A 24,837-nucleotide genomic window follows, 5' to 3' on the forward strand; every position below is an offset into this window, starting at 1 on the left:
GGTGATCCCTGCCCCAGAGATCTTCAGATACTAAGGTGACAGGCATGAGGCAAAAACCTAGACTGTGGAGAAAGAACTTACAACAGAAAATCAGATCTCTGGTCTTTCTGAAACAGCTCTGCAGGTTAGAAGATACATTAGGAGCACTCTAGGAGCACTCTCCCAGGAGAGAGGCTGATAACCCCCCCCACCCAGCTAATGCTGTTCCCTCACTAAATGGGTCCTAATGCCCTTGTCTACTAAGCACTTAGTGCCTGTGCTTTCCATCCACAGATCCCAAAGCACTTTGGGAAGGCGGGTCCGTGTCTCCCCAGAGCCACAACAAGCACGTGAGAGAGTGGAGAAGAGAAGTCCAACAACTTCCTGTTTCATCATGTATGACTGCTGACTACCTGCACCCTTCACTACCACAGCTTATGCCTTACTGCAAAGCACTTTCAGGTACTCTGAGAATGAGAAGAATCATACAAAACCTAATTCTATTCCAGCTACCAGCTTACGTGCCTAACCTGAAACATTTCCCCAGCACTTTCAGATTCCAAAATTAATGTGACATTCAACTGACGTTTGACAAGCTAATTAGACCAGGCAAGCTCATGCCTGAAAACATTTACATCTTTAGATGAGATCAGTAAAACAGTCAGAGCCAGGACTTGCAGCTACCTGCGATGTGCTTTTTGGTTATACGCTACACCACGGTCAGGAAGGAGCAATCACTGCAGCGAAGCGGGACAGACTTCTTTTTTAATTTGTCAGTAAAGAAAGCACCTCCCTTTGCGAGAGCACAAACAGTTTCTATAGAATTCCTCTCAGCCATTACTGCCAAGAACCAGCAAGGAAACCCAGTCTAGCCAAGCCAGATCTTCGCTATTCACCAGGGACGCTTCCCCGCTAGGACTTACCACGACCAGCTAACACGTGTTAAACTATGACCTTGCCTTGTCCACACTGGGATTTCACACGTGTTTGATGACATGTTACCTAACATGTCAAAACACTCGCTTTTTTCCTAGTGTGGACATTGCGTAAAGGAGCAACAAGCAACTCATCCCCTCTTGACTGCAGCCCTGCCACACTGGTTTTACTCCACATCCCCAGGTGCCAAGTTCCTGAAATATTTTGCACTTGGTTTTGGCAATTGCCACTGTGCAAACAGCACACACTTTTAAAGCTGCTTCTGTCAGGTTCTGAGGATTCCTTTGCTAGTTTTTCTACATGCAGATACAATACTCCTGCTACCCCACATAATCATCAACTCCAACTGCTCCTCCGAACCACCTGCTATGTGTGTCATGCTGGATGGGGGAAGTGACAGCTAGGAACTTGGCGAAGAGCTGCTGGCCCCATGAAACTCCAGAAGGGCTGCCAGTGTTCGGAAACAGGCACCATTCTTCTCAGACATGAAGGAGGGAGTCAAAGGTCTCTAATCAGACCCACAATGAGTGCACCTGGACTAACGGTGAAAAGCAGAACGGCCCTGTGGGTCAGACACTAGACTGGGAGTCAGAAGACAAAGTCTATTTCCAATCCTGACACCTCTTGGGCATCACACTTTTGGGCTTGTCTTGGGGAAGAAAGTTGCACTAGATTAATGTCAGGGGGGGGAGGAGTTAAGTTTTGTTACACCACCACTAACCCCTGTGTGGACAGGCCTGGTTTAAGAGGGACTTCTTTTGGTTTGGCTGACATCAATCAGGAATAGATTGAAGCGCAACAGAAACAAACTGATGCAAACAACTGTGTGGACACTTAAATCTGTGCAACTTTTTTGTTTTTTAAATGTAGAAAAGACATCGGTTTCCCTATCTACCACAGGGGGATGCCTTCCTTTGCGGAGTGCTTTAAGAGCTCTGATAAAAGTGCTAGGGAAGACCCAAGTGTTTTCTGAAACCGATCCAGAGCTGAAGTGTAGTCAAAAGCCAAACCCTACACTGCCCAAGAAGAACCCAGGCTTAGAGATAAACTACAGAAGCAACAGGACCAAACTCGAAGTTGGAAAAGCCTCACAATCATTAAACCCTTGCTGACCCCAGCTCCTGAACCTGATCATGGATTTGTGCGGGGGAGGGGGGAGAGCCAGCTAACGCAATTAGGGCTGCACTGAGCATTACCAAGGATAAATGCTGCCTGGGATTAGCCGGGAAGTTGTTCAAGGTCTGCAGCTCTAAGGAAGGAGACTCAGCTTCGTAGAAGCAACTGACCTTCCCAACTGGAAGCGAAGCACTGGGGAAGCTGTAACCTGAGACCCAGCTGTAACCTCTCAACTGTGTGGAGTGGCCATGGATCTGGGAGGTGTTCAACTTACTCCAAGCGTTCCCCCAAAAGCTGCTTTTTTGCGCCCGGAAATGCAGCTCTGCACCAGCAGGGTTGGTCATGGCCAAGTCACGATTTAAGCCACACAGCGATGCTATAAATGGGTTTCCGCTCCCCTCAGTTCTGAAGGAAGTGGCCTTTTTCCTCAGCCGTGCAGGATTGCTCCTCCGAGACAGGCCTGGGCTTGCTTTAGTGGGCTTATGGCACAGGTTTCTTTGGAGAGATGTCGTCATGTTTAATAGGTCTGTTTTAAAATCCTTTTTACCACTACCCAGCGGGGAGGGGACGACACACAGAACTGCAACTCCAACTCTTAAAACTCTCCCCACTTCACCACTGGCATGGCCCTGGTCTGCAGTGACACTGGGGGCTTTCAATACCCTGGTCTCATGAGGTTGCCTGTTCTGCCCGACACCATTATCCAGGGCACCAACCCCCCCACCCAGCAAGTTGCTCAGTTAGGTTTTCAATAGCCACGCAGCCCTCCCTCTGGAGGACTGCTGGTGGAAAGCACCGAGAGGTTAAGCACTGGCCTCGTCAATCCTGACTGCTCACTAGGGTCTCTCTATGGAGCCCCTGGAAGCCATCGAGCCTGGGTCAGCAGACTTGGGCTAGCAGGGCTCTCACCAGCACACTGAAAACACCGGGGGAGACAGAATTTTGAAGTTGCGGCTCAGGCTGGAGCCTGGGCTCTGAAGCCTAGGGAAAGGGGTGGGCTTCAGAGCCTGAGCTGCAATTTCAAGGCACTGTCTACACAGCTATTCTTGGAGCGCTCCCGCCCCTGTCCCCCCCTCACCCGGGCTGGGAGGCTCGCTGCAAGGGCTGTGTAGACATACCGAGTTTATTTTGATAGCCCTGTTTGAAAGAAACAGACTTGGGGAGGATACGCCCATCACTCATGGATCCGTGAGACAATAGAAGATAAAATTCTATTGTTCTAAAGTGGCTGCTGCGCAGTGGCTGTTTTGCAGAGACTCTCTGGCAAGCCTGAGAGGGGGAGGTTAATGGGACCCACTTTCCTACATGCCATAATTCAACTTGCTTTTTTTAACTAGTTTCCCCCAAAATGGCCCAAGCAATTTGTTCGCAGCCACCTAAAAAAGTAAGACAATTGTGAAGTTGCAAAGCACAAAAAAAGCCATTTTAAAACAACAAGTTTTTGCATTCCTATAATGGCCAAACCCACTTAAACCAAATTTGCAGTACAATGGGTATTTCCATGACATTTTATGGAACCCTTCCAAGCTGATGAATAGTTACAGATTTAGGATGTACAAAGACAGTTTAATTGGGTATTCTGTACTTTTATAGCCTACTTCAACAAACATTAACAAAGGACATGAAAATGGACCTTTAAACCTCTCCAAATTCATTATCGGAGAATGAACGGATCTGTTGGAGTCTTCTGCCTCTACTACAAACAGCAGGGACCCCCACAGCGTGCCAACCCCATTTAGGAACACAGCTGGAAAGCAGAGGCTCCATCCAATCACTGAGGAGGAGAAGATTGTTGCTTTTAAATCCCCCTGGAAATTCTCACATCTCTTAAAACACATGGGAACAGAGAGCTAGAGATTCTCCAATCCCAAGGGTAAGTGACAGTGCCCAGATGACTACTTGGTGTTAGCACTTCTTCACTCCAGTATTTCATCAAGAAATAAAGACTGGACAGCAGGACTGCTGGAGACAGACTTCTTTTTTTGGTTCATTACAGCAGAGTCAGACTATAACTTGGCCATTTTACGCCCTCAGAGCTACCATCTCCAATGGTAAAAGAACCAAACAGCATCATTGCTGGGTTCTGAACTTCACCTCCAAGCTGGGATGTGGGGCTTTCACTAGCCAGTGGAAGGACCGTGCGTGCTGTGGGTTCACTACTCTAGGTGAACTAGTAGCACAAATACCAGAGAAGCAGGGTGCCAGTTGTGCCAAGGTGCAGTAGTGGGTTTGCTGGATCTACAACCTGCTCTTAACACTGCAATGCAGGAATTAGCTACAAGTAGCAGCACTGTGGAGTCTTCATAGCTTAAGCAAAGGTTTTGTTTCAAGAAGAGCTTATGTCACGTGCACATGGACAAAACGACTTCAGCTTTAGCACCCATGCCTCTCCAGAGGCAGTGCCCCTAGGAAGGGAAGGATTTCAGAGAAAGATGGTGCAGAGAAACACTGAACAGCTTCATTCAACTGCATGTGGAAGGGATCCTGTGTTGGCAGGGGATGGAAAAGTCAATACACGGCACAAAGCCGTCTAGGTGCAGAGATCCACCCGCTACAGCGGCTGGCAGGAGAGAACCTTTGTTTTGTGGTTAGAAAGGCAGGAGAAATGAGGGTCAGATCTGACTTGCTACAGGTCCAAGTATTTGAATAGGAAAGGGTCACGCATTGCCCGGAGAGCCTGCTACTGCTGGGGGCACACACCATAGGAACTCAAGGGCTTGCAGGCCTCTGTAGCTACTACAGGGTGTCGGGGGAACTCCAGTTTGCAAACAAGTGCTTGCTTGTGGGACTTTCAAGGGGATTCAAGTACAGAACACGTGAGTAGGATCATGGCCCTAACATCTCCTTAGTCCCTCTGCCCTTCTTAAACCTCGCCGGCCCCAGTACTGGTGCGCCTGGGGATAAGACACAGTGGTTTGATGAAGCTCTTACAGTGCTCCAGAAAAGGCGGCTGAGCATCAGTATCCCCATTTTGCAGATGGGGTAACAGACACAGGGGAAGAAAAAAAAACAATGAGGAGTCCTTGTGGCACCTTAGAGACTAACAAATTTATTTTGGCATAAGCTTTCGTGGGCTAGAGCCCACTTCATCAGATGCATGGAGTGACTCACCCAAGGTCACATAGAGAGTCTATATTAGAACTGAACAGAACCCAGGAGTCACTACCCTGCCCTCTGGAGCTCACTAGTTCCCTGCAAGAACATGTCTACTTTAATCAGGCGCACAAGCAGGTGCAGCGTGGGCAAGACACACAACCTGCTACTTCACGTTTCAAACTGACATTCTTTGCTTTGTAACTGGGACTGGCACAGCCAGAGTTGTTAATGCTCGACTTGAAAGTCGCCCTGAATGCACTAACACCTGACCCGCGAGCTCAGAGTGCTCACTGACGTCACCCCCAACATATTTTTAGAGACCCATGGAGCTAACACACAAGGGGGCACTTTGTTTCCCTTCAGGCAGGGATCAGCATGACTCATTTCAGAAGGTTCCCAAGACACAGCCCCAGCAACTGAACACACTCAAGTGCCTCCTCTCCTCTTTCAAAACTCACAGTCCTGTCCTCCACCCGGTGAAGGAATATGCTGTTCTGCCTGCTGGGGATACACCTCAGGTGAACACCGCCCTCCCTGAGAATTCAGAACATGGACACTGAGATCCTGGAAATAAACAGCACATTTTCAGCATTGCCAGGCTTCATACTGAGCATATTTATTGACCTGGAAGAAAAGGGCATCTTAAATACTCTGCAGAACACTGGGACACTGGCCGATTTCAGAGCATTTGGTATTATTGTGAAAAGATGTTTTTATTTCTTTTGCTCTTCCTAAACTTTTAATTTCTACCCAAGAAAACCACAAGCACAAGAAGGCTCATCTTTCACATGCGTCTTGTATTTTCTGCAGTTCGGTTCTAAGCAGGCTTTGCTACAACATTCTCCGAGAATAGAGGGTTTAAATCAATGGTACAGCATCACACCTACTTCAAGATTCCCACCAGTCACCACTTTTTCCATGCCTGATACTCGGGTCAGTTTTCCGCACTGGGGTGTACATCAGCCCAGGATCGAAAGTACAGAGACACAATGCTTTGCGTTCAGTTACTTCACATCAATAGAACAGTCTGAGGCCAGGTGTGGTGTGAAAAATCCACAGCCCTGAAAAATGCAGGTAAACCAGCCTAACCCCTCATGTAGACAACAACCTAGCCCACCACCCCCACAGGTGGATTAACTACATGGATGGGAGAACCCCTCCTGTGAGTCCTCACACTGAGGAACTATAGCAGCACAACTGAAGCATTTCAAGAGCAGACAAGGCCTCAGACTTTTACAATGCACAATCAGGTCTATATTCTGTTGTTATGGACAGCACCAAGCACGCTGCGGGGACTCCCCTTCACGCAGCTCTCACTGTATTTACCATATAGTTAAATATGCACCCTCCCTGCTGAGAGCAAAGTACATTAGGGCGTTTACACATACATGTTCACACTGATTTTATGGCAGCAATTTTCTACTGAGATTCTCTTTTCAGGTTCCTTATACAAGAGCTTTTTTCCCCCCAGGCAATTCCCAGCAACACTTTGGCACTGTCCTTTCATCTTTACTGCAAACCTAATTAATTAAGCTAATCATTTAGCTAATGCAATTAGAACACCCTCTCCTCTACCAGTGCCAGGGTTCCCCCAAAGCATGGGGGACTGAACATGCATCATGGATTCCTTCCTTTTGCAGACTGGCATCCTCCATTTTTACCTTCAACTCAGATATGAGGTTTGGGTGTATTCCTTCACTCTTTATCCTCACACTCAAAGTCCTGCATACTTCCATAATCAACTACTAACTCCCTCTCACTTAAGGACAGTTCCCGGCAATAAGATGAGAACACACAAGATTTCGGACTCTAAAGTTACTTTACCTCAACATGCTGCAGAGTGTAACGAACAGGCTCAAGCTCTTATAAATAGGGCCCTACCAAATTCACAGCTGTGAAAAATGTGTCACAGACCATGAAATCTGGTCTCCCCTGTGAAACCTGGCTATTGGGGAGGGAGGGGGGTTACTGTATTTCTACCTTTACCTCTGTGCTGCTGCTGCTGGCAGCAGTGCTGCCTTCAGAACTGGGCTCCCGGCCAGAAGTTGTCATTGTCTGGCCACCCAGCTCTGAAGGCAGCACAGAAGTAAGGGTGACAATATTGCAACCCCGCTCCCATAATAGCCTTGTGACCTCCTTTTGGGTTGGGACCCCCAGTTTGAGAAACGCTGCCTTAAGGGCTTTACATGTTTATATTTTTTTAAAACATAGCCATGCTTTGTGACAACACCATGAAATGTAAAATTTAACTCTCTGAAACCACAGATTTTAAAACTGACTGTGAAATTCACCAAAATGGACAGCGAATTTGGTAGGAAGCTATTAATAAGGGCCCAAACTCAGCTTTGAAGGGTGTGACAAAGGCTGTGCAATCACCATGCTGCAGACAACAAGCAGGCATGCGCTCTGAAAACCAACACGGGACACCGAGGGTGCGTGCACACCAAGGAGACTAGACCAGCATAGCTATGGCGGCATAGCCCCGCAGTGTAGACATAGCCTCCTTGAAGGAGGAGTTTTGCTGTCAGTGGAGGACCACCTCCTCCCATAACTATTTCCATCCACATAGCTTGTACAGTAGCTACACTGGGGTGTGGTTTTTCAGGTCTCAACCTGCCTAGATATGCCAATAGATTTTTCAAGCATAGGCCAAGGCTACGTTGCCAACCGCCTGGCAAACAATTTTAACCTGCAATCTCCGTGTCAACTTGCTTGCAAATCAAGTCTCTACCACTACAAGCCGTGTGACTGCAGGGACTTCAATCAGGCAATTTAATTTAAAAAAGTCAACACCGTTCACTTGTACAGAATCTTCCTTTAAAAGGTCTCAAAGCGTTGGGAGCCAAATGCCCAAACCCTGCCTGCACCATTTATTGTGTTTTGCAAGAAACAACACATCAGTCACAGAATCGCTGCATGTTAACCAAGAAAGCATGCTGTGATCATTTTATAATAAATACATGAACAGGGTTACAGCAAGCTCAGAAAGTGAATATGTCAAACACTTATAAGCAGCCACACTGCAACTTCATCCTGAAAGCTGGTTGCATGTTGATCCACACCCCTGTCAATTATACAGAGGGATGATTTTAAGTGCATGTTGTCCATGCCTCAGAAAGAAATTGCCATTTTATGTTGCATATGGAGCGCTGAGCGAACACTCTCACATCCTCCCTCCCATAACAATCAGGGGAGCAGTGACTGTACTCGCACCCAAAGGCCAGGCAAGGAGACAATTTGCGAACTTGCTCCCAGGGAATCAACAGCCACTGCAAGACTCAAGCACGAGAGCAGGAAACCCCCATTATGAGCTTTAAAAGAAAGTCTAATTTCAAGGAGCGGTTGAAGTGGATTTGCAGAACATCTTGCTCAGTGATTTTTGTAATTTGCCATTCAAGAGTAACTCAAGCTGCGCTGCCTGTTTACCAAGATTTCCTGAATTATAAAACAGCTAGTTAAGTCTGAACACCCAGGACAACTCCAGTTTACACCACTTGTCGGGAACAAGCGGCAGGCTGCCTTTTCGCTGTCGTGCACAGGGCAGGTTTCTGGAGCCACTGCACAGGGCTACGCAGATAAAAGGCTCCTCATTCTCCAGATTCCATCAGGCTCCAATTCCCCCTTGAAAAACAACTCCCCACTGCACGTAACCTGCGAGCCGGGCGTCCCAGCTGGGAAGCAAGGCCCCCGCCCGGGGGACGGTCGGGGCTCATTGCAGACTGTCCCCCACCTTGTCCGCCTTCAGCAATTAGCTGCTCCGCTCACCAGTGACCGGGGTGCTTATTCACCATACGCTGGAGACGTGACTCTCCGGCCAGGGAGGGTCCCCGCCCGGGAAGGGTCACAAGGCTGCTCGCTAGCGGCCCCCGAGAGGCGCCCGGCCCAGCCGCGGAGGGTGCGCACCTGCCCGGACCGCGGCCCCCCCCCTTGCACCACCTCTGCTAGTGCCAGACCCCGCCGGAGCCGCCTGGGCGCGGCTGCGGAGCCCCCTGGGCGCGGCCCCTCCGAGGGGCTGGGGGCTGCCCGCCCGGACAGGGGCAGCGCCGAGAGCCGGGGCGGGGCTCGGAGCAGGGGCCGCTGCGCCCCCCGGGGGACGGGACCGGACCGGACCGGACCGGCGCTGACCCGGGAGAGGCGCCGCCCTGAGCCCCCCCACGCGCGAGCCTCACCTGCGCCGCGCTCCCTGCTCCGCCCGCTGCTGCCCGGCTCTGGCGCCCGCCCCGCTCGCACCCAGCGAACAAAAGGCGGGCGGAGCAGAGCCCGCAGCCCAGCCCCGCCCCCTCCCCTACGGTCCCCATGGACACAGGCACCGCCCGCGCAGCGCCGCCCATTCATTGGCCCGGCCGCCCTTCCCTCACCCCGGCAGGGGCGGGGGCTCCGCCGCCACCTGGCTCGGTTGACCGCCTCGCCATTGGCCGCCTCGCGAGCAGAGGGCGGGCCGGGCACGCGGGCCGGAGGCGGATTGGCTATTGGCTGGGGAGCTGGGAGGCGATTGGACGTCGGGGATGGCGGTCAGGGGGGCGGAAGGCTGGGGAGGGCGTGTCCCTAAGGCAAGTGGGGAGGTGCCCACCTGGATGAGGTCATGCAGGTGAGGGAGGAGCCTGCGAAGAGGGGGAGGGGCAGGCTAGAAGCTGGGGCCTGTTCAGTCCCCTAGGAACATCCCTGTGCACCCTCAGGCAGCTCCCCCGGAGCAGCCCCCCCCAAACCCCAGACACAGGAGCCCCCTTTCCCCTCTCCCCTCAGCAGCCCCCCTCCAGCCCCCGTCACACCCCCCGTCTCCTTCCAGGGGGCGGCCCGCTCCGGTTAATAACCACGGGGGTCACCTACCTGCGAGCGAGGGGGAGACACAGGCTGTGCCTCAGTTAGGGCTTGGAGATGGAGCTCACAGTGGGTAGCACCCACGGCTCCCTCCTGGGTGGCTGCACGTGGTTGAGCTGTTTGAGCGCAACAGGCCGCGCCACGTTCAATAACCTCACGCTCAAACACCTGCCTTGGCTACTCCACTCACGGCAGGATCCAGTTCAAAACTGCCTTTTTTATTCTGCAACCCCTAGTGCACTAGCTCCAGCCAAGGGTGATGACTTTCTTGGCTCCCTTCTCTTCATGTAGCATTGGTTTCCCTTCTGGCCCCAAGTTCCCAAAACAATCCCCCAATCCGTATGCAAGAGCCTTCTCCTCTGCCTCTCCTCCCGCCTGCACCAAGTTCCTTGTGTCACTCCATTTCTTTCCTGACTTTCTGTGAAAACATTTGTTTCTCCCTTGCATTCCCTGCAGCACAGCGCAAACCCAGACAGGAACAACTGTGCAACCAATTTGACAGAGGAGAAATTGAAACAGAGTCGCTTTTCTACTCCGGAGTTGACAAAAACGATATTTCCTCCAATGATCAGAAATGATAAAAGACTTCCCATTAAAAAGCAATGAGGAGAACCTGTGCTTGGCCCGCAGGGAAAGGAGCGAGTTGATAGGAAGAGCATCTCACAGTTTAACACCCTGCCACCATCAGCGATGCTGACAAATGGACAGAAGATAAACCCCAGCAGCTTCCAGATACTTGCTACAGCAACCAGGGACCCAGACCTGAGGCTTCTACCTCAATCACTCTTCAATAACCCTTTGTCTGGCTTGAAACACCGATAAAGTATCTTGAATTTGAAATATCTTGGGACTTGGATTCTTGACCTCTTTGAAGTGTTTGCCGAGATACTGTGTGTCTGAAAGCCTCTATAGCTAACCAGTGGTGACACGGGTCACATTAAGAACTGCCAGAGAGGGAAGAAGGTGGGATGATGATACATTTCTTATTACTACAAGAAAATAGCAGATACCTCTGGCTGGGGGTTAAGAGTGGGACCTGAGTTCTGCTCCTTGCTATGTCACAGACACCTTCAGGAGTCACTTGAGTCAAAAGTGGTCTCTGAGTTTGGGGTTCTCTGCTTGGGGCTGATTTTCAGAGGAGCGCTGCTCCAATTAACTTCATTAGAATTGTGATCACTCAGCACCTTTGAAAATGAGGCAGAGTTGTCACAAGTTGGACACCCGCGATCACTAGCCACTTCTGAAATGTTCCCCAGGTCACCGTTTCTTCTTCAGGTGAGAGCACTCACCTGACTCCCAGGGGAAAGGGCAGGCTTTATTCATTTACTGCTGGAGTGTGCTTTGAGATCCTTGGCTGGAAGGCATTCTTAGAAACACAAAGTATTATGAACAAATTTGGACTCAGAGTAGCAGCCAAAAAAGTCTGTATAGCACAGCAAAACCCACAGAACAATTTGTAGAGATAAGTACAACATAGAACATGAAAGCACAAAAAGACAGACTAACAGTGTTATCTCAGACAAACAAGAATACAACAGCAAGACAACAGAATACAAAGAATTGGAAATGATAATTTGGAAGGGAAGAGACAGACAGAAGATAATAACTATAGAAAGAGAGATGAATAGCAGTGAGGAGGAAAACTTTTTAGATTTGATAATTTAGAGCCCAGAGATAGGCTACTGAGAGGGAGGTTAAAAAAACTTTTAGATCAATTGGTAAGATGGCCCATTAGTTTTGTATTGAAATTGCCACCTGCAGTTGTGTCATTGAGTGTTCTATCAAGTGAATTGTTGAAGTTTATTTAGTTGTTTTTTAATGGTATCTTTTTTTGGTATTGTCTCCAAGTTCAGTTTAGAGTCTTCTGTTGTTGTTTTTTTTTTGATGGCATGTTGGATTTTGCTGCACTTGATATAACGATATGTGTGCCCATTGTTTGCCTCAATGCCACATGAATGGTTTGGCCTGTGAAACTGGATGTGAATAATGCAAATCAACAAAAAGACACTCACATGCCAGCCAACAACATTCAGCACCAACACCTGAATGCTCCTAACCAACCAACAACCAGTGAAAAAAGTGGCTAAATGCAAACAAAAAAAAAAAAAAAAAAAAAAAGCAAGAAAAAACTTGAGACAAATAACTGATTAAATATGCAACCCTTAACTCCAAACACTGTAAAAATAAAAAAAGATGGTGGCACCAATTTACCTGAGCCATTCTCCTATGCTAATTCTGTCTCTCTCTCTATAACTTCTCTAAATTTTCTATGTTAAGTTTTTTTTTCTTATCTCAGTAAGCTCATCTCTCATCCTCCTTCTTTCCTCTTGGCCTGCTGCCACTTCCACCTCCACCTTTCTTTGTATGTATATATAATATCTTCCTCTCTGTGTGTTCCATTTTATTGTATTCAAGTGAGCTTTAGCTCACGAAAGCTCATGCTACAATAAATTTGTTAGTCTTTAAGGTGCCACAAGTACTCCTGTTTTTTTTACAAAGTATTATGTTTATTATCATTTCTTAAGTATTATTATTATTAGAATTAATGCATGTTTGTAAAGAGCTTTGAGGGCTTCAGATGAAAGATGCCAGAATAGAGCAAAATGTTATTACCGAGTTACTCATTGCTTGCAAACACTGGAAACAAATATGCACACATTATACATAACTAGCCCTCTATATGGCTAAAGGGACCATCACACCACTGTGAAGAAAGCATGGACATACTAAAGGAGGGCATTCCCCAGGGTGCTGTACACAGATGGTTGCAAGACAATGCATTCGAGTCCTGATATAACCAAGAGCTTGTTCCTGAAAGCCAGGAGTATCACAGCCAAGTTGCAGGTGGTCTGATGGGAGGCTGCCACCCATAGGGAGCTTAACAGCTCACTGACCCAGAAGGCAAAGGAAACACCTCTGCTCCCATCTCTTTCCATCTCCATTCAGTTAGGCATTTTCCTTTGATTTGTTACACCCTCTGGTTGAGTGTCATGTTCCTCTCTCTCTCTGTCTCACACACACACACACACACAAAATGTGCTTTGGATCAAGCCCAGATTTCAGTGTCAGGGGGGTTCTTCCAACTTTGCGTTGCAGTCACTGAAATCACCCTTCTCTGCATCACCTCCAGTGCCCATTTCTGATCTCTCATTACACCTTGCCTGGATGCAGCTCACTGATCTGCCTGATGCAATCTCCCCTCTCTCATCACCCCACCCTGTGCCCCCCTCCTCTCTCCTCATCCATCCACTATCACCTTGGGGGGGTCTGTATTAACCTTGTCCTCTGCCTGCGGGAGTTGCTGTTAACCCCACTCACCCTGCTGCTGATCATTCCACCTCCTGGCTCTATGCACAGGCTGCCTGGTGTGATTGCTGCTCCAGAGAAGCTAGAAGCCAAGTTTAACCGGGACAAATGGGGCTTTGCCAGTCTGCACTCAGGGTTTCCACTGGGCCATCTGTGCACAAGACCAGGTTCTTCTGGGGAAAAACAGGGGCAGAAAAGACCTGGATCAGTCAAATTAAGCAGAGCACTAAAACCCAAACCCAAGAGGCCGTTTCTGCATATCAGAAAGGTGTCCGGGAGAGGGAATAAATAAAGGGGGCCCACGTCCTTTCATCACCCATAACAAATTCACCAGCCAGGGGCCCGTTGCTTGAATAGCCCAGCTGCAGCCAGAAGGAATGGACTTTGCAGGCCGGCTTTGGGGTTTACCTGCCCCTGCTTCGGAAAGAGGGCATGGGAGCTGGGAACTAACCGGTGAACAGCACATCCAGGCCCTGCCCTCCAGCACAGCTGCCTCCCCACTCCCTCCCTCCTGGGACGGGTCAGTTATTGGGATGGCTCTTCCTCTCCGTGTCATTTACACCGTCACCCTCTCACTGGGGCCTGTCAGCGCTGTCGCTTCTCACCCACCCACCCCTCCTTGCTGCCCTGGCACCACATTACCGGACTGGCAAACGTAACAGGTGCTGGCCAGCTCCTGGGGTGGGTTTCCCGGTCTGCAGCCCCTGCCCAGGGATTAGGGCACAGACTGGCCTCCTGCATTCAGCACGACTCGAATAACACAATTATCTGCCACTGCCAGTCCCTCGGCAGCCCCTTTCCAGCCAGCGGGAGAAGGGTTGTTATTATTAAAACTCCATTTCCTGACAGTGCTTCCAGGCTTGGTTCATACCCCCATTAAAAATATCAATGCACCGCGCTTTCCGAAAGCCGTTCGTGTGACAAGCCCAGCTGCACTTCCCTTCGGCTCCCTCGGCACAGTTCAATTGAAGCCGCTAATGCACTGTGGCTACGGTTCGCAGCTGTCCTACATCTAAGGGCTGTGGAAATAATGATCAGCTCAGAGAGCCCCTCTCCCCGCACGGCAAGGCAAGGAGACAGGACGCCTGGCCGAGGCCGTTCCTGAGCGCCCTGGACCATCCCCCATCCCAAGGACAATCCCCTCAGCAGCAGAGAGAGTGTCTGTGGGGATCCAGGGCCGGGGGAAGCAGCTTTATTTGCGATGTCCCGTACGGCAGCACTAAGCGGGCGCAGGGCAGAACGGGCGCAGCCGACGCTTGCGTTGCACACGGCGGCTGGGAGCTCTGCGCTGCAGGAACGGTGTCTTGGCTTCATGTTTGTACAGTGCCTGACGCAGCAGGGTCGGGTCCATCGCGGGGGCTGCTGGGTGCTGGACCAATACAAACAGCAACAGGGTGTCTGGCCACAGCACCTCCGCGCCCCTCATCCGCTGAGTGCAGCCTGTGGCAGGGAGAGAGATGCAGGCGCCCCGCCCTGGCCCTGCTTTAAAAGCCACAGGGACGGGCTAGGGAGGTGCCATGGCCACCTCAGCTCACAGAGAAGAGGCCTCCACTGACCAGGGGCAGCTGGAGCCATTTCCACCGTCACAGCAGAAGGATCCTTTGCTCTCAGCCAGGGCGCTCTCCGAGCATGAAGGGGCCCCAATGGCTCCCAGCGAGAACCTCCCTGCAGTTCCCATCACAGACAACTCACATGATTTGATCACAAGTCCCACAATAGTTGGTGCTTTGCTTAAAGCCCCATCTCCTGGAGTCATGGGAGAATCTGATCTCTCTCTCTTCTCCTATTAAGGAAGTCTCTCCCCCTAGTATCTGGGGACAAAAGCTGGAAGAGGTGATGCCTCACAGCTCAGGACCCAGGTGCTGAAGACCCAGACCCAGGACTTAGTAATTGTTGTTTTTTAAATCTCGTCATTTTAAAGCCGATCTTGTGATTTGGTAAGAAGCCAAATCATGAGGTTTGAATATTTGGGGCTGGCAACACGGTGTTCCTCGCCTCCACCTCTCTCCCTACCGCAGCCATCAGCCCTGGTGGGACACTGTCCAGGGTCCAGAACTGCTGGCTGGTCATTAGCCGGGGGGGGGGGGGGGGTCACTATTACGTTATAGCAAACCCGCTTCTGCCCCCATCCCATCCCCCGCTTCCCCAAGCCAGCTCTCCTACTCAGCGAGCAAGACACAGAGACCCTTTGCTTCCGCACTGGCAGAGAATTCTTCCTTCAGGGCAAATCCCAGCGAGAGAGACACCCCCACAGCCAGGATCAGTCCATCTGCCTCTAACCACCAGCCCCAGGCCCTGCATGTCAGCAGCCTCTCTGTGTAAAGTGAACTGGGGCAGGGGGGTGACAAAGGGGAGCAGGAGCCCTCAGTTTCCTGGGTAGGAGCAGGGCTGCGTTGACACAGCCAGCTCTGGGGCCCTTCCATTGCAGCCTCTGGCTCTGCCGGCGTCCTCTGCGCTGGCCCAAATGCCTCCGCTGTGCCGTCTCCCACGAGGAGCTGGGGCTCTCACCTGCGTGGCAGGGAGCTGGGACACTGCCCGCGTGAGTCTCCGGCAGGAACTTTCCACCCTGGCAGCCTGAGTTGGGAAGGGAGGGGAAGCACCTTATTTCACCTAACTACAGACATGGCTCTGCAAACGCCCGGCTAAAAAGGGCCGTGGGAGGCCAGAAACCCACAATAATGCCGAGTATCTGAACGGGAGCGAGCACCAGGCCCCTGGGGATCAGGCTCAGTTCTGGCCCCGCTGCTGCTTTTAGATTCCACGACGAGTCATTTGAAACCAAAATCTGTTCCTGTGCTAAACTGCGCTTTCCTCCCTCGTGTGTGAGCCGGGCACGGCGAGGCAGGGCTGCTCACGCCAGTTGGCTGGTGCTCTCCAGCTTGTTACTGTAGGGTTGCCCGTGAGCTCCGGGCTGCACGCTCTGGTCTGTTTTTCTAGGGTGGCCCAGGAGCTCTGGGATTATTAGTGGCAGGTCCGTGCAAGGTGGAGAGCAGAGGAGCATTCACCCCAGCCAGGCTAGGCTGAAAGCTTCCTGCAGTGTAAACGTCCCTGGCCGTGAGGTGTGGTCACCTCCACACCCAGGTAGCACCAGCCGAGATTCACCTGAGCTGGTGCCTGGGTTGCAGTGGGCTGGAAAAGCACCCAACCAGGCTGGAGGAGTGGGGTGTGTGTAACTATCACCGCCCAGGGGAGCTGCAGACACTGGGATCGTGGTCCAGTGGCAACCCTACAATAACAAACGATGGGGCGGGGGTGGGGGCACTGGCTGGACTAGGAGTTAGGAGGGCTGGGCTCAATTCCTGCCTCAGCCAGACTCACTGGGTGAGTCATTTCATTTACGACAGGCCTCAGTTCCCCGTCTGTAAAATGGGGGTGACACGTCCCTGCCTCCCGGGGCGTTGGGAGCGTGATGAAGCCAGGTAAGTGCCTAGACAGAGCAGGGGGCAGGGCCAACCACCTCTCCCGCAGCAGGAGCTCTGCCCACGGCTACCCACCACTCCCCAACGCAGGAGCAGAGGAGCCGCCAGGAACGCTGCCTGCCCCTGGCCAGTGTGCAGCGCAGCGAGAAATCCCTGGATTCCACATGAACCCCGGCCGGTCCAGGAATAAGCCACCCCGGGTCGCTGCACCAGGAGGGAGCTGAGAACTGTCAGGCACTCCAGGTCCTTTGCGCTTTGCTTTTCTCTCCACAGACCAGGCCGGCCAATTCCATTTCCTGTCTCTTGCTGGTTACACTCCTGGCTTCCCAGGAACAGCAGCAGCCTGGCACCAACCGCAGCCACGCCAAGGGGGGAGCATACGCCCACCCCCCCGACACTCAACAGCTGGAGTCAGCGCCCCCCTGCAAGCTTTCACTGCATGTCAACTGTGCAGCCTGAGGCAGCTGCTGGATCCGGGCCGCAACACCCCTCCCACTTATGCTGCCGTAAATCAGGAGTAACCGCACTGCTGGCAATGCCATGGCACTGGGGTAAAGCTGGGGTAAGGGCAATCCGAATCTGGCCCAAGGGGCAGCATAATGGTTGGCTTTGGCGCATCGCTCCTGATCTACACCGGGGTGAGAGGAGAATCAGGTGGCCTGTGGTTTGAAGGCCTCTTGCCACACCCAGGCACACGCAGTGGCTGCTGGCTGGGTGTGGAGCAAGCTGATCCCTGGAGCCCGAGGCTGGCCACGTCCTTGCAGAAGGGCGGGCTCCACGGGGCATGTGGCCTCACTCTCCGGCCCCGCCCCTGTGCCAGACAACCCCCCCAAAAGCCCCAGCACAGGCTCCACAAGGAGACGGGGAAGCAGGGCGCCAGCTCCATGAGCATCGCACACCGTCCCCAACTCCTGCCTTTGCTGGAGCACAGAGTCAATCATTGTAAATATTTCAGCAGTGCATTAGGTGCAGTCGATTTCAGTGAAGTGTGCGGCCAATTCATCTATAATTCACGGCTCAGCCCTGCAGCCAGAGCCGGGCTTGGTCCTTGCAGCATTATTGCTTATTAATAACGCGTATTGGAAAGGCAAAGGGAGGAGGAGGCTGCACTAACCTGGTAGGTCTCACCCCTGCACTGGGCTTCTCCCCTGCGCTTCCGAGCCTGACGGGCGGGGCTGGATTTACAGACACAACTATTGCTGTGACGGTCACCTGCTTCCTCCAGCCCCCAGCCTCCTGGGAGACACCCTGACACATCCCCTCCCCCATGTCGGGAGTGACCTTAATGGTCAGCAGAGCCCAGGGCTGGTGGCATCCGAGCCAGGCCAGACAGGCACAAGGCAGACTGGTTTCTGCAGGGGTTAGAGCAGGGGAGCCAGAACTCCTGGGCTCGGGTCCTACTGCGACGGTCCAGCGCGGCCGGAGCTCGGAACAGGCACTCGCCTCCCCACTTCGGGGGCGCCAGGATGGGGGAGGGGAGGAGTTTCTGACTAAAATTATATAGCAAGAGAAAGTATTAATTACAGCTCTGCCAGAGCCCCCCAATCCCACCCCACTGCCCTTGCTAGCCCAGTCCTGGGCTCCCCCCAGCTCTGCCAATGGCCCCCAGCTACTGGAGGCAGGAAGGCACTTTGCATGCAGCTCGCAGGCTGGATATAGCACAGCTCCGAGTTTGCACAGAACCAGCTGGCCCTGAGCCTGAGGGCTCCTTGCACGTGGTGCTATGGGAGGAACAGAGTTTGCAGAATCACTTGTGCTGCGTGTGGAGGGGCTGGGGGGGGGGGGGGGACACAGGGATGGAAGAGGGAGGACCTGTCACACCAGAAGCTGCAGGGGCTGAAGCCTTCCCGGTTCCAAGTTTTCTCCCTCAAACGGCCCATAAATCGACTAAGCACCAATTCAAGCTCCAATTGCAGCCCTGTTGTAGCCCAAGCTGACTGAACCTACCGTCTGCCTCCTGCATTATTTACACTGTTTGCATTGATTGGCTTCCAGGCTGGCACGGCAAGGCTGGCACAGCAGGGCTGGCAGCCATGGCAGAAAAGCTGGGGCTGGGACACAGGGTCCCCGCTCCTGGCCCATATGGGCGGTGGAGGGGAAGACAATCCCTCCTGCCCCGTGACGGCCTGGCACCACCCCAGGAGTCCGAGCATCAGCCCGTGGCACCGAGGCAGGGTCACCCGGGGACGTCTCTCTAGCCCGGATCAAAGGGCAGAGGGGGGGAGCTGGTACCGCTGCTGTCTAGGCTGAACCCACTCTGGGCCCCAGAGCCACGTTCCCACCACGCACACGGCACCTGCTGGGCTCTGCATGGCAAAATGCTGCTGCACACACACTTCAGCCAGCAGGGCTGCCCCCTCCCTGCCATCCTGCCCCTGGATCCCTCCGCAACCGCCACCCCACCCACCCGTATCCAGCTGGTGCTTGCCCGACTCCGCCAGCCCGCAATCCCCTCTCCCGTCTGCCTCTTTCAGACATTCCAGGCTCCAGCCCAGGAAGAGACTTTCCGTCCCTTTCGCTGCGTAGGCTGTGGCACGGAGCCAGGGTCCCCAAGGCTCCAGATGGCTTCAAGACACAAGGAGCTCTGTGTGCAGGGCTGGAGAATGCACCACGCCGCGCTAGGACTGCAGGGCAGCGCCACAGACCCCTCTGGAATTCGAGAGGAACCGCAAGCCAGACACCCTGCCCCGGGCCTGGCGGCAGCAGGAACTCCAGGGGCTGTGTCTGTCCGGGCACGGGGTGCAGGAGCGTCACAGACCCGGCGTGGGGCCTGCAGCGTCAGGCCGTGCATGGGAAGCATCAGGAGAGGTTTGGCCTCATGACTCATGGGGCTCGTAGGAACCTGCGCTCTGGTGGTGGCTGTCCCAGAGCCAGGGGCAGGAGATACAGGCCCTGCTTATCTCAGCCCGAACCTTCGTCGGGGGGGGGGGCACCTCACCTTTTACCTCATGCCCCTGAAACACACCTGCACAGGCAGCTGGACCGGAACTCCTGGGTCCCATTCCCATCTGTGCCTGGCATGACCAAATCCCATCCTGCCTCGTGCCTCAGTTTCCCCCTCTGCAGGGGGCTCGAGAGATTCCTGCATAAGTGTCCCTGCAGCACCTGGGATCCCAGTGTGAAAGCGGCTGAGGAGAGGGGGTTATTAGCACCCCTCATTGCAAAGAGGCCAGAGCTTGGGCTGCAGCATGGCCAAGGGCCCTGGGAGCGGGTGCGTGAGGAGGGAGGAGGCAAGTCCCGTTTCTCTGAGGCCCTGCAGGGAGAAGGGCTGGAGTGGAGGGGTGGGTCTCCTGGGTAAATCAAAGCCAGAGGATGGCACGAGAGCAGGGACCAACATCCAGCAACTGTGGGCAGAGCAGCAGGTCCCTGGGCAGACAAATAACAATCCCAGCTGGCTCAGAGATCCCAGCTTTATCCTTCCCTGCAGCAGCTTCTGTGCTGGGATGGGTGAGGCACCAGGACAGAGCCCGGCATGGCCAGCACCTGTTCAGGGCTGGACCCCTCCACCCAGTCCCCTGAGGCCTCCAGCTCAGCCGGGGGCACTCACCCCCCACGGGAAAGCGCGGTGCTGAGCCTGGAGAGGAGTCACTGCCTGTGTGTATCAGACTCAGGAAGCCGGACAAATGGGGCACAGGGGAGGCTGACGCAGGGGCAGGTCCCAGGGGGATCAGATGAGCCCAGCTCCTGTTAGCCTCCCCACAGACCCACCTGGTGAAGCCGCTGCAAAGTCCCCGCTCAGCTCTTCGTGCAGGCGTCTGGGTCTGGCCGCCTGCAATTCGGGGCAGAGGCCGGAGCTCCGAGCTGCTCTTTCCACTGCTCAGGGTCACACCAGATCCCAGAGGGAGCCACTCCGGCCCCACAGCTCTGGACCAGGGATCAGGCTGCAGAGGCACCGACCACACAAGCAGGACTGCAGCCCCTGCCGAGCCCTGGGTATGGGGAAGGGGAAGGGGGCAGGGCCCTTTGCAAACGCAAGTGTAGATCATTGCACAGGTGGTAGGAGCTGCTCTGAGCAGGTCTCAGCCTCCCCTCGCCCTGAGGGGAGCCAGGCTGGGCTGGGCTGTGGGGCCACTTTTAGCCCAGGCCCCGTGGCAGCCTGAGAGCCAAACAGCTCAGCCCAGAGCACCGGGACAAAGGGACACGGGGGCTTCAGGACCAGCCCCTTGTGCTGCCAGGTCCCAGCTCTTCCCTTCCTGGGGAGAGGGCGCAGCTCCTGGGCGGGCGGCTCCAGGGAGAGCCTGCCCCAGCCGCGCAGGGGGGCTCCGGGGAGAGCCTGCCCCAGCCGCGCAGGGGGGCTCCGGGGAGAGCCTGCCCCAGCCGCACAGGGGGCTCTGGGGAGAGCCTGCCCCAGCCGCACGGGGGGCTCCGGGAGCAGCCTGCCCCAGCCGCACAGGGGGCTCCGGGGAGAGCCTGCCCCAGCCGCACGGGGGGCTCCGGGAGCAGCCTGCCCCAGCCGTGCAGGGGGGCTCCGGGGAGAGCCTGCCCCAGCCACACAGGGGGCTCCGGGGAGAGCCTGCCCCAGCCGCACAGGGGGGCTCCGGGGAGAGCCTGCCCCAGCCGCGCAGGGGGGCTCCGGGGACACCTTGCCCCAGCCGCACGGGGGGCTCCGGGAGCAGCCTGCCCCAGCCACACAGGGGCTCCGGGGAGAGCCTGCCCCAGCCGCGCAGGGGGGCTCCGGGGAGAGCCTGCCCCAGCCGCGCAGGGGGGCTCCGGGGACACCTTGCCCCAGCCGCACGGGGGGCTCCGGGGAGAGCCTGCCCCAGCCGTGCAGGGGGCTCCGGGGAGAGCCTGCCCCAGCCACACAGGGGGCTCCGGGGAGAGCCTGCCTCAGCCCCACAGGGGTGCTCCGGGGAGAGCCTGCCCCAGCTGTGCAGGGGGCTCCGGGGAGAGCCTGCCCCAGCCGCACAGGGGGGCTCCGGGGAGAGCCTGCCCCAGCCGCGCAGGGGGGCTCCGGGGAGAGCCTGCCCCAGCCTCACAAGGGGCTCTGGGGACTGTTACTTGAGAGGAAAATGCACCAGGTGGCAGGAGCTGCTGTCGGGCAGCAATTCCCACCTGCTTCCCCACAAGCCTGGCCAGGGAGTGGTGGAGCTGGGCCCCACAGCACGACGGGGGGGCTGCAGGTTGGACCCGAGGGGTCACAGCAGAGCTGTGGGTGGGGAGCCCAGGGTGGGGCAGCAGCGGGGCTGGGAGGTGCTGGCAGAGCCGTGGGGCGGGATTGAGGGGTGTCAGCAGGAGCCCATGGCTGGGCTGGGGGGGGATAGTGCTCAGGCCAGGGAGAGGAATCTCACTCAGCCCTTCCCATTATCCTGGTATTTGATCCACACAGAGACTCCCATAGCCTCCCCCCTCCCCCAGACACACACAGGGGAGGTTGCCGGCAGCTGCTGGCCCAGAGCTGGGTGTGGGAGCCCCCCCTGCCCCCGGCTGAGCCACCTGCATTTCCAGAGTGAGGGGAGCAGGGTCCAGGTGCTGCGTCTGTGACTCAGTGAGAGGCTGGTGTCATGGGCGGGGGCCGGGGGGCGACACTGCCCTGCCCTCTGCCCCACTGAAGAGCTGCCGGACCTGGCCTGGAAAGGGACCGAGGTTTCTAGGCAAGGCCACGCCTGGATGACGCCCCGAGAGCGTGGGCCAGACGCCAGCGCTGATGGGACGGCTCCAGCTGGGTGGGCACCAAGGCCTCTCCTAAGAGTTGCTGGAGCTTGGGCTGCAGAGCCAGGCTCTCAGCTGGGGGCTGAACCAGCCCTCGGAGGGGGGCCTGTAACACAGACGCTGTCGTGTGTTCGCTCTGCTCTCCCCTTCCCGCACCCTCAGGGCTCCCGGACCCCCCAGTCAGACCCGAGCAGGGCCGGCTGCACAGCTGTTTGTAGCACCGTAGCACAAGTCTGAGTCGGTCGAGCCAGGGGGTTTCTGCAGCGTGGACGTATCCCCAGAGTCTCCAGCCCCAGAGATCTCCAAGGGGCTGGAGCACAGCTAGGAAATACCCACTGCTGGAATCTGGCTCGTCCCAGAAGCGGCTCCGTTGCAGCCGGGGGAGAGTCAGAGATTTCTCTCGTCTGTGCTGCGTGCACAGGGCCTGAGCTCCGCCGAGCGAGCAGCGGGTGAGGTTAAACCAGAGCAACCGGCCATGCAAAGCCAGGCCTTGGTGTGGGCTGGCTTTAAAGAGCCCAGGCTAGAGGAAAAGCCTGGGAGCCAGGGCCCCACCTATCCTGAGCCAGCCGAGTTCCTCACAATTCCCCCTGCGAGGCAGCCGGCGCTGCTGGCCCCCCTGGGAGGCTATGTGACATACCCAGGGGCACACGGCGTCTGTACAGAGCAGGGACTGGAGCCAGGTCTCCTGAGTCCCAGCTGAGACCCCAAACCACTGGGCCACCCACCCACCACCCTCTGCCTGGTGTCACTTCACTTCTCCAGGCCTGTCCTTCCCACGCTCCCTAAAGCACCCGTGCATGGCTGCCCAGCGCCCCAGGACCCTCAGGCACAAGGGGCTGGAGATACACCCAGGGCTACGGTTTCCTACCAGGCAGCAGCCCCACACTCTGCAAGGTTCACGTTAGGGCTAGCAAGGGGCTCGCCGGCCACAGGGCAAATCGGGGTCCCAGCCACCAGCTCGGCCCACCCGCGGAGTTCGGGTTGGGCATGGTGCTCACGTGCCCTGCACCTGCCTCTGCCCAGGGCTGAGGACGAGAGAGAGCCACTGGGCACCTCAAAGGACAGCGCAGGAGAACACTCACGAATCCACTGCCTCATCCCAGGGCTTTTGTGCCCTGCAGAAATCCAGGTGACAGGAGGGAAACCAGCCCTCATCTGCCTTCGAAAGCAGCCTGCAATGAAAAGCTTCCAACTTGCCCGGCTGCATGCTCCTACACCACATCTGCATGCTCTCCCTGTGCGCCCCCCACTGCCCGCACATCTGGATGCTCTCCCTGTGTGTGCGCCCTCACTGCCCGCACATCTGCATGCTCTCCCTGTGCACCCCCACATCTGCATGCTCTCCCTGTGTGTGCGCCCCCACTGCCCGCACATCTGGATGCTCTCCCTGTGTGTGTGCCCCCACTGCCCGCACATCTGTGCGCTCTCCCTGGGCGTCTCCACTGCCTGCACATCTGGATGCTCTCCCTGTGCGCCCCCACTGCCTGTACATCTGGATGCTCTCCCTGTACACCCCCACTGCCCGCACATCTGGATGCTCTCCCTGTGCGCCCCCACTGCCCGCACATCTGCGTGTTCTCCCTGTGCGTCCCACTGCCCGCACATCTGCATGCTCTCCCTGTACACCCCCACTGCCCGCACATCTGTGTGCTCTCCCTGTGCGTCCCACTGCCCGCACATCTGCATGCTCTCCCTGTGCGCCCCACTGCCCACACATCTGCATATTCTCCCTGTACACCCCCACTGCTTGCACATCTGGATGCTCTCCCTGTGCGCCCCCACTGCCCGCACATCTGCATGTTCTCCCTGTGCGCCCCCACTGCCCACACATCTGGATGTTCTGCCTCTCTCGCCTCTTGTCTGTTTTATTTGCTTTCTCTCCACGTCCCCGGTCCCAGCGCAGGGCCCAGCCTACAGATGGAACAAGGGGCTCACTGGAGTGCCAGGGCCCTTGATGTGTTCATCAGCCTGAGGAATAACCCAGATAAAAGCCCACCGTGCCCCCAAGCCTCCAGACTCGGCTGAGCCGAGCAGCAGGGTTCACTGACTCAATTAGAATGCATTTCCCGTCTGGAAGCGAGTGACAGATCTTCAAATGCCCCTGCAAGAACAGGATTTCATGGCCCCGCTGGGAGCCAAGGCCCAGTGTGAATCCTTTCAGTGCGAGGAAGAAAGGAGCCGGAGACGAGCGCTCTCCCCTTTCATCTCCCAGACGCCAGCTCGGCCTTCGGACTCCAAAGCCTGCCTCGTGCCGTAATTAACCAGCACAGAGCTCGGCCCCTGTGTGGCTTCTGACCCCTCTGCCACTGCAGCCCGCACGGGTCCCTGCACGGTGGAGGTGCCGTTAGCGCCGTCCGCGCAGAGCGGCGGAAAATGTGCAAACAAGCACCGTCCGGAACGGCCTGCAGCCCGCGGGTGGGTCTCCGGGGCACAGGGCTGGGACAGGACCAGCGCAGAGGACAGGCTACCCACCTAATTCATAGTCCTTGGCTGGTCAAGGTCAGGAGAGACAGCAGCC

The 24,837-nt window shown here is 55.4% G+C and overlaps 1 protein-coding gene across 1 annotated transcript in view; it reads right to left on the reverse strand.

The window, feature by feature from the left end:
* LOC120392135 (junction plakoglobin) overlaps positions 1-9,397 on the reverse strand; it is a 49,978-nt gene extending 40,581 nt beyond the window's left edge. Inside the window, exon 1 of the mRNA XM_039516678.1 lies at positions 9,297-9,397. The gene's annotated coding sequence lies outside the window, so the exon portion shown is untranslated. The remainder of the gene's footprint in view (positions 1-9,296) is intronic.
* Positions 9,398-24,837: the final 15,440 nt, after the last annotated feature.

Source organism: Mauremys reevesii, linkage group 27 (genome assembly GCF_016161935.1).
Source record: "Mauremys reevesii isolate NIE-2019 linkage group 27, ASM1616193v1, whole genome shotgun sequence".
NCBI lineage: Eukaryota > Metazoa > Chordata > Testudines > Geoemydidae > Mauremys > Mauremys reevesii.